This window comes from Sapajus apella, unplaced genomic scaffold (genome assembly GCF_009761245.1).
Source record: "Sapajus apella isolate SASKATOON/1434 unplaced genomic scaffold, GSC_monkey_1.0 scaffold66, whole genome shotgun sequence".
Taxonomy (NCBI): Eukaryota; Metazoa; Chordata; class Mammalia; order Primates; family Cebidae; genus Sapajus; species Sapajus apella.
In genome coordinates, this window is record NW_022437006.1 from 1,897,444 (window position 1) to 1,914,329 (window position 16,886).

The following is a 16,886-nucleotide window of genomic DNA, read 5'->3' on the forward strand; positions in this document are numbered from 1 at the left end:
TCTTAAAACAAGACAGTGATGAAATTTGTCACATCTCTGTAGCATGTGATGTTGCTTAATAGCATTTTAACCACAGTAGAACTTTTTTCAAAATTGGAATAAATCTTCTCAAACCTTGCTGCTGCTTTAGTAGCTAAGTTTATGCAAACTCTAAATTCATTTTTGTCATTAAACAATGTTCACAAATCTTTATTAGGAGTTAGATTCCATCTCAAAAATCCACTTTCTTTGCTCATCTATAAAAAGCAATTTTTCATTCCTTAACATTTTATCCCAACATTGTGGCAATCCAGTCACATCGTCAGGCTCCACTTTTAATTCTAGTTTTTGCCACTTTTAATTCTCTGTAACTTGAAAGTTACGGTGTAACTTGAAAGTTACAGAGACAGTGTCTTTCCTTAAATCTCATGAATGTATGCTAATGTCAAACTTTTCTTCCTCATCTCTTTCTGCCTTCAGATAATTTAAGAGAGTTAGAACTCTTCTCTGGGTTGAGCTTTGGCTTCAGGAAATACTATGGCTAATCTGACCTTGGATCCAGACTACTCAAACTTTTTCCATTCAGCAATAAAGCTGTTTTGCTTTTTTATGATTTGTGTGTTCATTGGAACAGCAATTTTAATTTCCTTTAAGGATTTTCCCTTTACATCCATAATTGGGCTGTTTGGCTCAAGAGACCAGCTTTTGGCCTGTCTTGGGTTCCAACATGCTTTCCTCACACAGCTTAATCATTTCTAGCTTCTGATTTAAAGTGACAGATCTATTATTTCTCAGCCTTTTGGCTAAGATCAAGTGGAAAGTGAGAGATGTGCAGCTCTTCTTTTCACTTGAACACTTAGAGACCATTGTAGAGTTAATTAGACTAATTTCAATATTGTCTTGTCTCAGAGAATAAGAAGGCCAAAGGAGACGGCGTGAGATAGAGGAACAGCTAGTGCGTGGAGTAGTTAGAAATACACAACATTTATCTACTAAATTTGCTGTCTTAAATGGGTGTGGTTCTTGGTGCCGAAAAATAGTTAAAATAGTACATTGAAGAATGCTAATTATCACAACAGATATATAATAAAGTTTGAACTATTGCAGGAGTTACTAAAATGTGACACAGAGACATGAAGTGAGCGTATGCTGTTGGAAAATGGTGCTGATAGATTTGTTCAATTCAGGGTTGTCACACATCAATTTGTGAAAACTCACCGCATCTGCACAGAACAATAAAGTGAAGCAAAATAGGATGAAGTATGCCTCACTCTACATATACTTAGATAGAATAATAAATTCAACAAATCTCTTCTACAGCACATTGACTAGAGTTAATGATATATTCTTGAAAAATGTAAAGATAGTGGATGATAAGTGTTTTCGCTACAAAATTATAGCTATATAAGGTAATGATTTTGCTACTTAACAAATTTACAGATTTAACTCTTTCACAATTTTTATATACTTCAAACATCATATTGTACATGATAAATACACAATAAAAATTAAAAAGAAATAATGAGCAACTACTGGGCTCAAAGCATTGTACGTTGTGACAAGAGAGTTACAAAAACAAGAAATAAGGTCTTTAGACTTTAAACAATGTGACTGATTCTCATTTATTCAGAGGTTTATAAGCACAGTGTGACCAAAATGCAGGTGCACGAGTCTGATGGCTCCTCTGAACCTTTCAATTCTGATGATTCTAAGGAGACTACAAATGTGTCTAGGGGCAGTGGTGGGAGGGACATTAGAAGGATGGGCAGGCAGAGTAATTTCCCCCTCTGTAGAATTTCACAACAAATTGTTTGCAGCAATACAACCCCTAGCAATAAACTGAAACAAACATCAAAGTGATTATTTCTTTTGCAGGAAAGAAAGCGAAGGACCTTGTAAACATGTGCTTTGAAATACCTCGTATTGTCTAGGTGAGTTTTTATGGAAAGGCTGACTGCCAAGTGGATGAGAAGAACAAAAGGAATGGAACAGTAATTATTACTTTATGTAAGGAATAAAGGCAATTTAGTTCTGCTGCTCCTTTTTGCTTACTTTCATAACAAAAAGCCATCAGGCCAGCAATGTGCAGAGGGCCAAAACCTGGGTTTAGAATGTTTAAACACACCTCAAATGCCAGTGCACTCAGTTTTTTCCAACGTCAGGGTTCTTGGTTGTCTCATCCCCTAGTTAATTATTTCTACTGGCTTCTAACACCACTTTCACCACTTTTACCACCACAACTGTACACTGACATGTCCCTAAATAGCTCCCCTGCTAAGGACATCCCCACAAATCTACCAACATAAGATTTGGGTAGAAGTTTCATATAAGAGATATCATAAGCATATTTTATTAGTAGTGTTAATGATTTATTTTTTCACTTGTAGCTGCCCAATAACTCTGTTTCCCTCACATTAAAGTACTAGTTATCTCTGGTGGAAAGGTTTTTGCCTAAGGCTATATTTTTGGATAACAAGAAATGATGAGAAATCAGGAGATAAAAAGAAGAAAAGAAAAAGAGGATGGGAAGAAAAGAGACAAAGGAGATGAATGTGAAAGAATTAGAAAGTCTTTGAAGAGAAATAAACAAGGAGGGTGTTGGATGGACACAACACACACACACACACACACACACACACACACACACACACACAAACACACAGACAGTAGGCCAGGTGCAGTAATCTCAGCAATTTGGGAGGCTGAGGTGGGAGGATTGCTTGAGACCAGACTGGGCAACAGTGTGAGACTGCCATAAAAAAATAAAAATAAAAAATTAGCTGGGCATGGTGGTGCACGCCTGTAGTCCCAGCTATTCTGGAAGCTGAGGATGGAGGATTGCTTGAGCCCAGGAGATTGAGGCAGCAGTGTGCTATGATCACCACACTTCATTCTATCTCAATAAATAAATAAATAAAAATGAAAACATAAAAATTGCAGAATAAGCCAATACACTAGGGAAGAATAAAGGGGGGAAAGAAGAAGAAGAAGTAAAAGTAGAAGCAGAAGCAGAAGCAGAAGCAGAAGCAGAAGAAGTAGAAGAAGAAATAAGAAGAAGAAGAAGAAACACAATTAAGCTGAGTTTTAATCTGTGACAAAGAGCTATGTGGAAATAGAAAAAAGAAGTTTCTGACCCATTTAATTTTTTTTAAAAAAACAAAGGTTAGGGTTAATGGAAACTTGGATTACTGTGGCATTTAAACTTAATTTCTAGAACAGAGTACTAATATCTTATTATTGTCATCTTCTGACTCCCTCTCTGATTCCCTATATTGTGAAGTCTGAAGGAGCTCTGTAACCTTAAGAAGTCTTTCAAAAGCACCGTTAGTAACATAAAAACCTGTTCAGGAAAATAAATAATATTTTAATTTCAGCTTTAGTAGGTTGTTCTTCAGATTTGCCCAGCTAAGTGAGGCAATGGAGTAATAACACCATTTCTATGTGTTTATTTATATTCCTATTCTGTATGGCTCAGCCAAAATGCCACTTCTTTATGAACATTTTCCCTGATCTTTCCCTTTTAGAGGGAATTTATCCTTCTGCCTTCATAGCATTTAACCATGATTATGATACTCTCTACAATTATTACAGCTATGGGTTTGTTATATTCTTCTGTAACCATCCATATATGTAAATCTTTGTATATAACCTACAATGGTAGGATTTGTGGAAACTCAAAAGTATTAATGAATAAACAAATGAATTTCTAATTTCTCCAAATGCAAGCCAGAGAGAATTTGTTGACATCTATTTTAAAAACCGCTGTTGTTTATGTAAAATCTAGCTTACTGAAAGTCTTAGTGTATTTTTCCATCTTTAGGAGAAGTGTAGATGTGTGTGTGTGCATACATGCATGCATTTCTATTTTAAATAGGTTTATCTGATTTGTAAAGAGTGAGTAATTTCAAATTCAAATTGAAATATTTCCATAATGCCAGCCTGCTTTCTCAAGGGAAGTATAGTTCTGCTCAAAGTGAAAATTTAAAAATGTCTGTATCTCATGGGAAATGGTGCTTCCTTTAAGGTAGTTTACTTTTCTGCTTGCAGGCAATATGAGAAAATGATTAAGATCTTAGGCTCTGGAGCAAGACAGAAGTCCATATCCTTTACTCTTTCACTTTGGATTACCCAATTTCGATAATCTTAGTTTCCTGTTGGCAAAATGGGGGAAATATTCATGATTATTTTATAGGATTGTTCTGAGGACTAAATGAGATGTAAAGTACTAAGCAAAATACATGGACCAGAAAAAACACTGTGTTAATGTTGATATAGTAACATCTACAGAGCCCTATGTGCAAATGCCTTCTTTTTGAAAACTTCTTTACACTCTAATGTGCATAGTTACTTCCTTATTTGTTCAATGTGTCCTTATCCTTTGGCCAAAGCCAACTGGCTAAAAAATGAACTTCATCCTAAGCTAGGTCAATATAAGTTTATTCTTTGGGAATGGGAATTTGACACCAAGAGAATAATTTTTTTTTTCTCATTTTGAATTGCTAGCCCTGTAATGTAGACATAGGAGCTATCATGCACATGGATTTTGCACAGTACCTAGAGAAAAAGAGAAAGCTAATCTTAAGCAACAGAGAGAAGAAAAAAAAAATGGCAAGTTATTAGGCCCTGGTTAAAGATAGTGGATTGAACATGCAGATTAACCCCCTCTTTCCCGAAACACTCAGAAAACACTGTAAAGGAGTTAAAAGAAGGCATTATGGACCTTCTACTTCCAGAACAAGATGATGGAGGTACATTTCTTCTCATTCCTTCCACTAAGTACAGATAAGTGCCCTTGACATTAGATATAAAACAAATGGAGAAGACTTTGAAAGGTGGAGAGAAGATAGACGGGTGAGGAATCTCAGGAATCTAGATAAGACACAGTGGTAAATTTCCTGGGTGTTCTTTTTGCCTTATATATGCTCATATTTCTGTGAAAAAGCCCGCAACAGGAAATATGAATAACAACAGACAAAAAGGAATATTTAAGAAAAGTCAGTTATTTTTTCTAGGCAAAAACAATTGTAAATACACTTGAAACAAATTTAAAAAAACAGTTGGCCATATACCAGGAAAGTTTTAGACAACAATTACTCTAGTGTAATCAAACATCATAGAGAAAAGTGTGGCCCCTCCTATACCTCCAACAACAAAGGCCTGGTGAGCAGCCTAGAATTCCTCCCTTGCTCCGTTGTGATGGTTCTCTCCCCAACTTGACGTGTTTGCAGTAGGCCAAGGGGAGCTGACACTTTAATCCCCAATTGGCCATGTCAGCAGGAAACATATGGGGAGCATGGACCTCCATTCCCACCCAGTGATAACAAACTACTCCTCCTTCTCCCTGACGTGGTGCTGTTACTGAAGGCAGTGCGGGAAACTGGGACCTTTACCTCCTTTCAGAGGTGACAAGGCCACACTATGGTATCAGTGGAGGCCATATAGAAGGAAGTAGTAAGTGCCCCTCACTCTCCATCCAGGACTATGTCAGCAGAGGCTTATTGAGAGCCAGAACTACCACCTGCACTCAGTGGCAGCAAGGAGCCCTTTTCCCTCTTTCCCAGGTATAAATTAAGGCTGAGTGGGAAACTCAAACTTCCACATTTCTTTTATTTTTCTCTTTTTTTTTTTTTTTTAAGACAATGTCTCACTCAGTCGCCCAGGCTGGAGTGCAGTGGCTCAATCCCAGCTCACTGTAACCTCTACCACCCAAACTCAAATGATCCTCCCACCCAGCCTCCTAGGTATCTGGGCTATAGGTATACACCACTACACTGACTAATTTTTTATTTTTATTTTTTGTAGAGCTGGGATCTCTCTATGTTGCCAGGCTGATCTTGAACTCCTGAGTTCAAGCAATCCATTTGCTTTGGCCTCCCACAGTGCTGGGATTACAGGTGTAAGCCACCATGCCTGGCCAAGAACTCCCACATTCTAACTCCACCTGGCAGTAATATGGTACAAGATCTAAAATTAAGGTCCAGTATTATATGTTGTTGTAACATTTTTTGAAATCAGAAGGGCCTCTTCTGGCCTAACCACAAGTTCCCCTCTGCCTGCTCCTGCAGATAAGACCCTCTAGCCCAACATTCCCCGCATCAAGTGGAGCAGGTAAAGTTCCTGCTTATCCCTGAGTAGTGGGTTGCAATTCCAGCCCTTGGAATTATTCAAACAAGTCAATCATATCCTCTCACAGGAACAAAAGGGCACCCCACTCTCATGATACTACCATAGTTTCCTTCTACAGTTCCCTGGTTGTTCATTCTGTCTTTGAGTGCAACCTCAGTGTGACCTGGTATGGTGTGGTATGTGGCATCCTCCTTCCTGGGCTGAGTACATGTGACTAATAAATGGCTATCAATTTAATCTGACTAGTGTTGGGTATGATGTGTTCAGTCATCTCTATGGCTCTAGGCAGGAATCTCTCCCTTATCAATAAGGTGAATAGGAAGTCATTAAAACAGGAACAAAACAGCATTATCCTACCCCAACTGGAACAAGGTGAAATGAAAGAGAGAGAAGGAAAGAAAGAGAGAGAGAGAGGGAGAAAGAAAGGAAGAACAGAAAAAAAAGCAGTTAAAAGAAAGTTTAAAAGAGTTCCCAAGTCTTATAACACACAAATATTCAGGTTTCAATAAAAAGCAAAGCACCATTCCAAAAACCAGGAAGATCACAAATAGAATGAAAAAGACAATTCATAAATGCCAACACTGTGATGACACAAATGTTAGAATTATCTGATAAGGTTTTAAAGTAGCCATCATAAAAATGTTACAGCAAACAGTTGTAAATACATTTGAAACAAATTTTAAAAACAGAAAATCTCAATGAAGAAATAAAAAATATAAAGAGGGAACAAATGGACATTCTAGAACTGTAAAAACAATACAATAAACAAATTAGAAGCTCAGTGACTAAGTTCCACAACAGAATGGAGAGAACAGTTTAAAAAAAATCAGTGAAACTTGAAATAACAATAAAAATTACCCAATATGGAACAGGGAAAAAATACACTTAAAAAAATAAGAAAAAGAAAACAGACTTTCAGGGAACTGAATCTCACACCTTAAACAAAAATTAACACACAGTGGACTATCCATTTAAATGTAAAATGTAAAACACTAAAACTTCTGGAAGAAAGTGTATGAGAAAATATTCAGGACTTAGGAACCAGCAAAGTTTTTAGATCTGACAACAGAAACATGACATACAGATGCAAAAAAATTGGTAAATTAGATTTCCCCAAAATTAAAATCTTTCTCTACAAAAGATCCTGTCAAGTGAATGAAAAATAAGATACAGATTGGGAGAATAGAATATATATATTACATTTTACATATCTTGATATCAAACTCCTATCTAGAGTATATAAAGAATTTTTAAAAGTTTACAATAAAACAATGACAACAAAAAATAACAATTCAATCAGAACATGGAAAAGAGACATGAACAGACATTTCATTGGAGGATGTATAAATAATAATCACAAGAAAAGATGTTTAACATCACTTGCTATGAAGGAAATGCAAATTAAGACTAATGAGATATCATTATACATGTGAAAATGATTAACATAAAGAATAGTGGCAATGCCAAATGCTATAAGCATTCAGGAAAGCAAAATGTTTCATACATTGCTGATGAGAGCGTAAAACGATACAGCCATTCTGGAAAATAGTTTAGCATTTTCTTATAAAATTAAACGTTCAACTACCATATGACTCAATACTCACAGTTGTAACTTAGCTCAGGTCTGGCCATTTATCACTTGAAAGCCAAAAATCAAGAGAAAAGCTTTGGTGAAAAGGAAAGTTAGCTCTACTTTGGAAGCTGGTAACCTGGGGGAGGCAGTGAACTCATGTTCAAACACCACTTCTCTGATTTGTGTCTCTGCATCAAGGGATTTTAAGAGAAATTGAGGGAAGTGCAAATGATAATCAAGCATTCTAGTAAAATGTGCACAATCTCAGGCAGGCAGTTAATTATTGCTTTTTAGGTTAATGTCTTGTAACCTTCTGCAGGCACCTCAGGGTTTTCTTATTAGGCCAGACAGCCTATTTGCAGAGTTTCTGGTCAGCATATTTTTAAAATCTCTGTTAAAGGTCCAGTTTTCCTAAGGCTGTTTTTAATGAATAATCTACAAACTCAAACAAAGCAGTAATTATATTCAAGCAAATGAGCTTTTCTCTAACACGGAGTCAGTACTGTTATACCCTTGCGGGCATTTATCACAGAGAAGTCAAGATTTATGTTATAAAAACCTATATAAGAATGGTTACAACAGCTTAATTTGTAATCACACTCAACTAGAAAATAAACCAAAATGTCCTTCAATAAGTATGTGGTTAATAAAACTGTAGCACATTCATAGCACAGAATAATTTTTTAATTTGTCTTTAGGCTGACACATATAAAAACCGAAGACTAAAGATGAGATATGAGATTAATTTGTTCTCTCTCATTACAAATAAACCTTTTAAGTTCTCTAACTCAAAATTTCACATTAAGTAGAAAAAATTCATTTTACATTACAAGACGACGTGGTGTTAACGAATCTGCCATCAAAATAGATAAAATTCTCATCCATTAAAATATATTACTGTGATTCAGGTCTATTAAATACTGTGAATAACTAGAAAAATGGTTTCCAGCCCTCCTTCTAGTCTTCAAGTAGTTAAAATGCATATCAAAATGTAAAACAATATCCAAAATCACACAAGAAATAAGTGGAAGAATGGGAATTGAGATCCCATTTATCTTGTTCCAGAGCCAAGATCTTAACTGCATTGTGCATAGAAAGCCTGCAACTTGAGACCTAAAGTACTCCAGAGAAGATTTTTCTTTGGTCCATTTTCATTTTGGGTAAAGCAAAGCAGTTACATCTTGTCTTCCTCTAATTTTCTCTAGTGCAAAATGAAAACAGCAACAACCCTGCTCTATTTTATTCATGAGCCCTATCTATAATATTTTACTCTTTGAAAGGTCATGGTAACTCTGTTTTATCAAATATAATAGCATGTTAAATGAAACTCTTCCTGCTGTCTCAGAAATTACTTATAACCCTCCAAAACCAAAAAGAAGTACCACTAAGGCATGGAGCAAGGAAGAGGTGAATCACAAATATGGTACAATACATACTGAGCGATTGTGAAGGCTGTTCTGCCAACCTCCACTTCTTGGCCACATCCAGATTACATAAGAAAGGTTGAAGAGGCTATTGTATTTTCCAAATGAAACATACAGAGGTTGATGTGGTATTTCAAGTTTGGAGGTCCAGGAGATTGAGGCCATGTGTGAATTTTGCCAGGAAATGTCCCAGGCAAAGCATCACTTGAGATGCCTGCCTGGTGACAGAGAAAGGGCTGCACAGAAAGTGAGATGTAATTCTTCATGTGGAAAAGGACCTATATTTGGGGTATTAGATGTTGACCTGGCAGACATGTGGGTTAATATTTGAAGGGACTCCACAAAAAAGACTCCAAAAGAGGGAGGAACCATTGGAAGATAGAAAACAGACATGAGTCCTAAGCGGACAATGGAAAAAACTCTGCCATCATCCTGGGAAGTTGACGGGTCTGAGGAAACCTCACAAGCAGCTGGCAGAGAAAAAAACTTTTCATCCACTCTGTTATATTCAGCATCTGGAGGCCTGTGATTTAAACTAGCAAAACACAAATTAATAGGAGAAAAGGTATACAATTTTTATTAATGTTTACATTCATGGGCGTTCACAGGGGAAAAAGTGAAACTTTAAAAGTGGTTAGACTCAGGGGCTTATGTCAAATGGTAATGTTAACAAAATAAAGGGACTCTGAACTTTGAAGGATGATGAATTGTGGAGAAGAGACTTGAAAACATATGAGAAAACTAATGGAAGATAAGAATTATTGGGGGGAGGATCCAAGATGGCCGTTTAGGAACAGCTCAGGGTTGCAGCTCCCAGTGAAAGCGCAGAGGGTGAGTGGATGCTGCATTTTTATTGTCCACAGACTAGGAAATTCCCAGGAAGAGGAGCTCCACAGGTCACCAGCGCAGCTATTTCAGCCAGCGCGGCTGTGCCAGCCGGCGCCACTGCTTTGCCCAGTGCGGCTGCTTTGTCGGCGCCCCGGAGCAGTGGTTCTCCAAACAAAATACACCGGTCCAGGTGCCCTTTTGGCTGGCGATTGGAGCCACGGGAAGTCGCCCATTCGTCTGTTTAAAAAGGGGACTGAGCAGGGAACCAGGACAGTAGATTCCAGGGCAAAAAAAAAAAAGCGCCACAAACCTCAGTGCTGCTGTTTAACCCAGCGCAGTGAGTGGCCGCAGGGGAAAACAAACAGACCCCCGGCGCCTCTTCAACAGGGGACTGGAACACCAACTTAAAAAAGGCTGAGGCAGGGAGCCAGGCGATCAGGCTCGGCTGGTCCCACCCCCACAAAAGACAGCAACCAGAAACTCTGGATTGAGACTTTCACAGCAAGTGCAGCTGAACCTGGGAAGGTCCAGCTCTGTGGGGGAGGGGCATCTGCCATTACCGAGGCAGCCTGCCATTCCCAAGGCAACCCGCCATTGCTGAGGCAGCCCGCCGTTGCCAAGGCAACCCGCCATAGCAGAGAGACTCCGCCTCAACAGAGGCGGGCCACCATCGCCAAAGCTGTTCTAACTACACCCATATAAACAGGACTGCAGGGAAGTTCACTCGGCAGCTGGGTGGAGCCCACAGCAGCTCAGCAAAGCCTCTACAGGCAGACAGTGACTAGGCTGCCTCCTTGCTGGGCAGGGCAGGTCTGAAGGAAAAAAAAAAGAAGGCAGCAGCATAACGGAAACTCATAAATAAAGCCCTAAATCCCCAGGATGGAGCACCTGGGAACAAAAAGCAGTTTATGAGTTCTGCTGCAGCAGACCTAAACGTACCTGCCCAGCAGCTCTGAATGAACAACAGAGCTCACAGCTCAGCATTTGAGCTCCTATAAAGAAGACACTGTCTCCTCAAGCAGCTCCCTGACCCCTATATATCCAAAGAGCCACCTCATAAAGGAGAGATCAGATTGACACTAGGCAGGTATCCTTCTGGGACAAAGATAGCAGAAGAAGAAAACTGGTAACAACCCTTACTGTTCAGCAGCTGCTGCAGGTGAACCCCAGACAAGCAGGGCCTGGAGTGAACCTCAGCAGACCTACAGCACAGGTGTCAGAAGGAAAACCAAGAAACAGAAATAACCTCACCATCAACAAACAGAACATCAATCTGAAAGATTTGAGACCCAATCTGAAAGCCAGCAACTACAAAGTCGACAGGTGAATAAAACCTTAAAGATGGGAAGAAACCAGCACAAAAAGGATGAAAACACCCAAAACCAGAACACCTCTTCTCCTACAAGGGATCACAACTCCTCACCAGCAAGGGAACAAGGTTGGAGGGAGAACAAGTGTGATGAAATGACAGAATCAGATTTCAGAAGGTGGGTAGTAAGAAACTTCTGTGAACTTAAAGAACATGTTCTAACCAAATGCAAAGAAACTAAGAACCTTGAAAAAAGATTTGAGGAAATGCTAACGAGAATGGACAAAATAGAAAGGAATATAAGTGAATTGATGGAGCTGAAAAATGCAACACGAGAACTTCGAGAAGCATGCACAAGTATCAACAGCCAAATTGACCAAGCAGAAGAAAGGATATCAGAGGTCGAAGATCAACTCAATGAAATAAAACGGGAAGGCAAGACTGAAGAAAAAAGGGTAAAAAGGAATGAACAAAATCTCCAAGAAATGTGGGACTATGTGAAAAGACCTAATCTACGTTTGATAGGCGTACCCGAATGCGACGAAGAGAATGAATCCAAGCTGGAAAATACTCTTCAGGATATTATCCAGGAAAACTTCCCCAACCTAGCAAGGCAGGCAAACATTCAAGTCCAGGAAATACAGAGAACACCACAAACATATTCGTCAAGAAGAGCAACCCCAAGGCACATAATCGTCAGATTCACCAGGGTCGAAATGAAGGAGAAAATACTAAGGGCAGCCAGAGAGAAAGGTCGGGTTACCCACAAAGGGAAGCCCATCAGACTCACAGCAGGTCCCTCAGCAGAAACACTACAAGCCAGAAGAGAGTGGGGGCCAATGTTCAACATCCTCAAAGAAAAGAACTTTCAACCCAGAATCTCCTATCCAGACAAACTAAGTTTCATAAGTGAAGGAAAAATAAAATCCTTTGGGAACATGCAAGTACTCAGAGATTTCGTCACCACCAGGCCAGCTCTACACATATAAAGGAACAACAAGTACCAGCTCAACTAAAGGGCAAAACACCCAGCTAGCACCAAAATGGCAGGATCAAATTTGCACATAACAATATTAACTCTAAATGTAAATGGACTAAATGCCCCAATAAAAAGACACAGACTGGCAAATTGGATAAAAAGACAAAACCCATCGGTATGCTGTATTCAGGAAACCCATCTCACATGCAAGGATACACAAAGGCTCAAAATAAAGGGATGGAGGAAGATTTACCAAGCAAATGGAGAGCAAAAAAAAAAGCAGGAGTTGCAATTCTCATCTCTGATAAATTAGACTTTAAAGCAACAAAGATCATAAGAGACAAAGAGGGACATTACATAATGGTAAAAGGATCAATGCAACAAGAAGAGCTAACGATCCTAAATATATATGCACCCAATACAGGAGCACCCAGATACATAAGGCAAGTTCTTAATGACTTACAAAGAGACTTAGACTCCCACACAATAATAGTGGGAGACTTTAACACCCCATTGTCAACATTAGACAGATCAACCAGACAGAAAATTAACAAGGATATCCAGGACTTGAACTCAGACGGAGACCAGGCCAACCTAATACACATTTACAGAACTCTCCACCCCAAATCCACAGAATATACATTCTTCTCAGCACCACATCACACCTACTCTAAAATTGACCACATAATTGGGAGTAAATCACTCCTCAGCAAATGCAATGGGAGTAAATCACTCCTCAGCAAATGCAAAAGAATGGAAATCGTAACAAACAGTCTCTCAGACCACAGTGCAATCAAGTTAGAACTCAGAGTTCAAAAACTAACCCAGAACCACACAGCTTCATGGAAACTGAACAACTTGCTCTTGGCTGTTGACTGGATAAACAATGAAATGAAGACAGAAATAAAGATGTTCTTCGAAACCAACGAGAATGAAGACACAACATACCAGAATCTCTGGGACACATTTAAAGCAGTCTCTAGAGGAAAATATATAGCAATAAGTGCCCACATGAGAAGCAAAGAGAGATCAAAAATTGACACCCTATTGTCAAAACTGAAAGAGCTAGAGGAGCAAGATCAAAAAACTCAAAGTCTAGCAGAAGACAAGAAATAGCTAAGATCAGAGCAGAACTGAAGGAGATAGAGACACAAAAAACCCTTCAAAAAATCAATAAATCCAGGAGCTGGTTTTTTGAAAAGATCAACAAAATAGACAGGCCACTAGCCAGATTAATAAAAAAGAAAAGAGAGAATAACCAAATTGACGCAATAAAAAATGATAAAGGGGATATCACCACAGATTCCACAGAAATTCAAACCATCATCAGAGATTATTACAAACAACTCTATGCACACAAACTAATAAACCTGGAAGAAATGGATAAATTCCTGGACACTTGCCTCCTGCCAAGCCTAAACCAGGAAGAAGCCGAAACCCTGAACAGACCCATAACAAGGTCTGAAGTTGAGGCAGCAATTAAGAGCTTACCACCCAAAAAAAGCCCAGGTCCAGACGGGTTCACAGCCGAATTCTACCAGACATACAAAGAGGAGCTGGTACCATTTCTTCTGAAACTATTCCAAACAATACAAAAAGAGGGAATTCTTCCCAAATCATTTTATGAGACCAACATCATCCTGATTCCAAAACCTGGCAGAGACTCAGGAAGAAAGAAAACTTCAGGCCAATATCCATGATGAACATAGATGCAAAAATCTTCAGTAAAATACTGACAAGCCGATTGCAACAGCACATCAAAAAGCTTATCTACCATGATCAAGTAGGCTTCATCCCGGGGATGCAAGGCTGGTACAACATACGCAAGTCTATAAACGTAATTCACCACATAAACAGAACCAAAGACAAAAACCACATGATTATCTCAATTGATGCAGAGAAGGCCTTTGACAAAATTCAACAGCCCTTTATGCTAAAAACCTTCACTAAGCTAGGTATTGATGGAACGTATCTCAAAATAATAAAAGCTATTTATGACAAACCAACAGCCAATATCATACTGAATGGGCAAAAACTGGAAGCATTCCCCTTGAAATGTGGCACCAGACAAGGATGCCCTCTCTCACCACTGCTATTCAATATAGTATTAGAAGTTCTAGCCAGAGCAATCAGGCAAGAAAAAGAAATAAAAGGTATTCAAATAGGAAAGGAGGAAGTCAAATTGTCTCTATCTGCAGACGACATGATTGTATATCTAGAAGACCCCATCCTCTCACCCAAAATCTCCTGAAACTGATAAGCAACTTCAGCAAAGTCTCAGGATACAAAATCAATGTGCAAAAATCACATGCATTCCTATACACCAATAACAAACTTAAAGAGAGCCAAATCAAGAACAAACTTCCATTCACAATTGCCACAAAGAGAATAAAATACCTAGGAATACAACTAACAAAGAACATAAAGGACCTCTTCAAGGAGAACTACAAGCCACTGCTCAACGAAATAAGAGAGGACACAAACAGATGGAGAAACATTCCATGTTCATGGTTAGGAAGAATCAATATCGTGAAAATGGCCATACTGCCCAAAGTAATTTGCAGATTCAATGCTATCCCCATTAAGCTACCAATGACCTTCTTCGCAGAACTGGAAAAAACCACCTTAAACTTCATATGGAACCAAAAGAGAGCCCACATAGCCAAGTCAATTCTAAGCAAAAAGAACAAAGCAGGAGGCATCACGCTACCGGACTTCAAACTATACTACAAGGCAACAGTAATCAAAACAGCATGGTACTGGTACCAAAACAGAGATATAGACCAATGGAACAGAACAGAGGTCTTGGAGGCAACACAACATATCCACAACCATCTGATCTTTGACAACCCAGACAAAAACAAACAATGGGGAAAGGATTCCCTGTTCAATAAATGGTGTTGGGAAAGCTGGCTAGTCATGTACAGAAAGCAGAAACTGGACCCCTTCCTGACATCTTACACTAAAATTAACTCCAGATGGATTAAAGACTTAAACATAAGACCTAACACCATAAAAACCCTAGAAAAGAATCTACGCAGGACCATTCAGGACATAGGCATAGAAAAGGACTTCATGACGAAAACACCAAAAGCATTGACAACAAAAGCCAAAACAGACAAATGGGACCTAATCAAACTCCACAGCTTCTGCACAGCAAAAGAAACAATCATTAGAGTTAATCGGCAACCAACAGAATGGGAAAACATTTTTGCAGTTTACCCATCTGACAAAGGGCCGATATCCAGAATTTACAAAGAACTAAAACAGATTTACAAGAAAAAAACTAACAAGCCCATTCAAAAGTGGGCAAAGGATATGAACAGACACTTTACAAAAGAAGACATACGTGAGGCCAACAAACATATGAAAAAATGCTCATCATCACTGGTCATCAGAGAAATGCAAATCAAAACAACATTGAGATACCATCTCACGCCAGTTGGAATGGCGATCATTAAAAAATCTGGAGACAACAGATGCTGGAGAGGATGTGGAGAAATAGGAACACTTTTACACTGTTGGTGGGAGTGTAAATTAGTTCAACCATTGTGGAAGACAGTGTGGCGATTCCTCAAGGACATAGAAATAGAAATTCCATTTGACCCAGCAATCCCATTACTGGGTATATATCCAAAGGATTACAAATCGTTCTACTATAAGGACACGTGCACACGAATGTTCATTGCAGCACTGTTTACAATAGCAAAGACCTGGAACCAACCCAAATTCCCATCGATGATGGACTGGATAGGGAAAATGTGGCACATATACACCATGGAATATTATGCAGCCATCAAAAACGATGAGTTTGGGTCCTTTGTAGGGACATGGATGAACCTGGAAACCATCATTCTCAGCAAACTGACAGAAGAGCAGAAGATCAAACACCGCATGTTCTCACTCATAGGCGGGTGTTGAACAATGAGAACACATGGACACAGGGAGGGGAGCACTACACACTGGGGTCAGTTGGGGGGAAATAGGGGAGGGAGGGTGGGGGGTGGGAAGCTGGGGAGAGATAGCAAGGGGAGAAATGCCAGATGTAGGTGATGGGGAGGAAGGCAGCAAATCACACTGACATGTGTGTACCTATGCAACAATTTTGCATGTTCTTCACATGTACCCCAAAACCTAAAATGCAATAAAATAAATAAATGGGGGAAAAAATTATTTTCACAGGATCTAGTTGTAAAGATTAGCCCCCTCCTAGTCACCTAATAGAAGAGTGTGAAAGAGGAATATTTCAACCAATATGTAGCATTAAATGAGATGATAAAGATATGATGAAAAAATTCCATATTGCAAAGATGATTAAAAAGGAATTTAGGCAGGTATTAGGGTATGGAAATCCTTGGTGAGGTTTTCTTTTCATGAAAAACAGCCCCCAAATAATTTTTTTTTTTCCTAACCAAAACCAGCCTATAAAATTGAGTTGCAGACGTAAACAAGGAAGCTGGAAGCTTGCACAGGTGAATGCTGGCAATTGCGCCAATAGGAAAAAATGCTACCAGGGACTAGGCATGATAAAAATGGTGACTCCATCTTCTCTTTGCCAGTAAAGAACAGACAAGATGGCGCTGACCAAGTGGAAGGCCCATTTGCAAAATAAGAGTAGGATGGGGTGACCAGCCTTCCCTGCCCTAAGTAAATGTAAACATCATATCT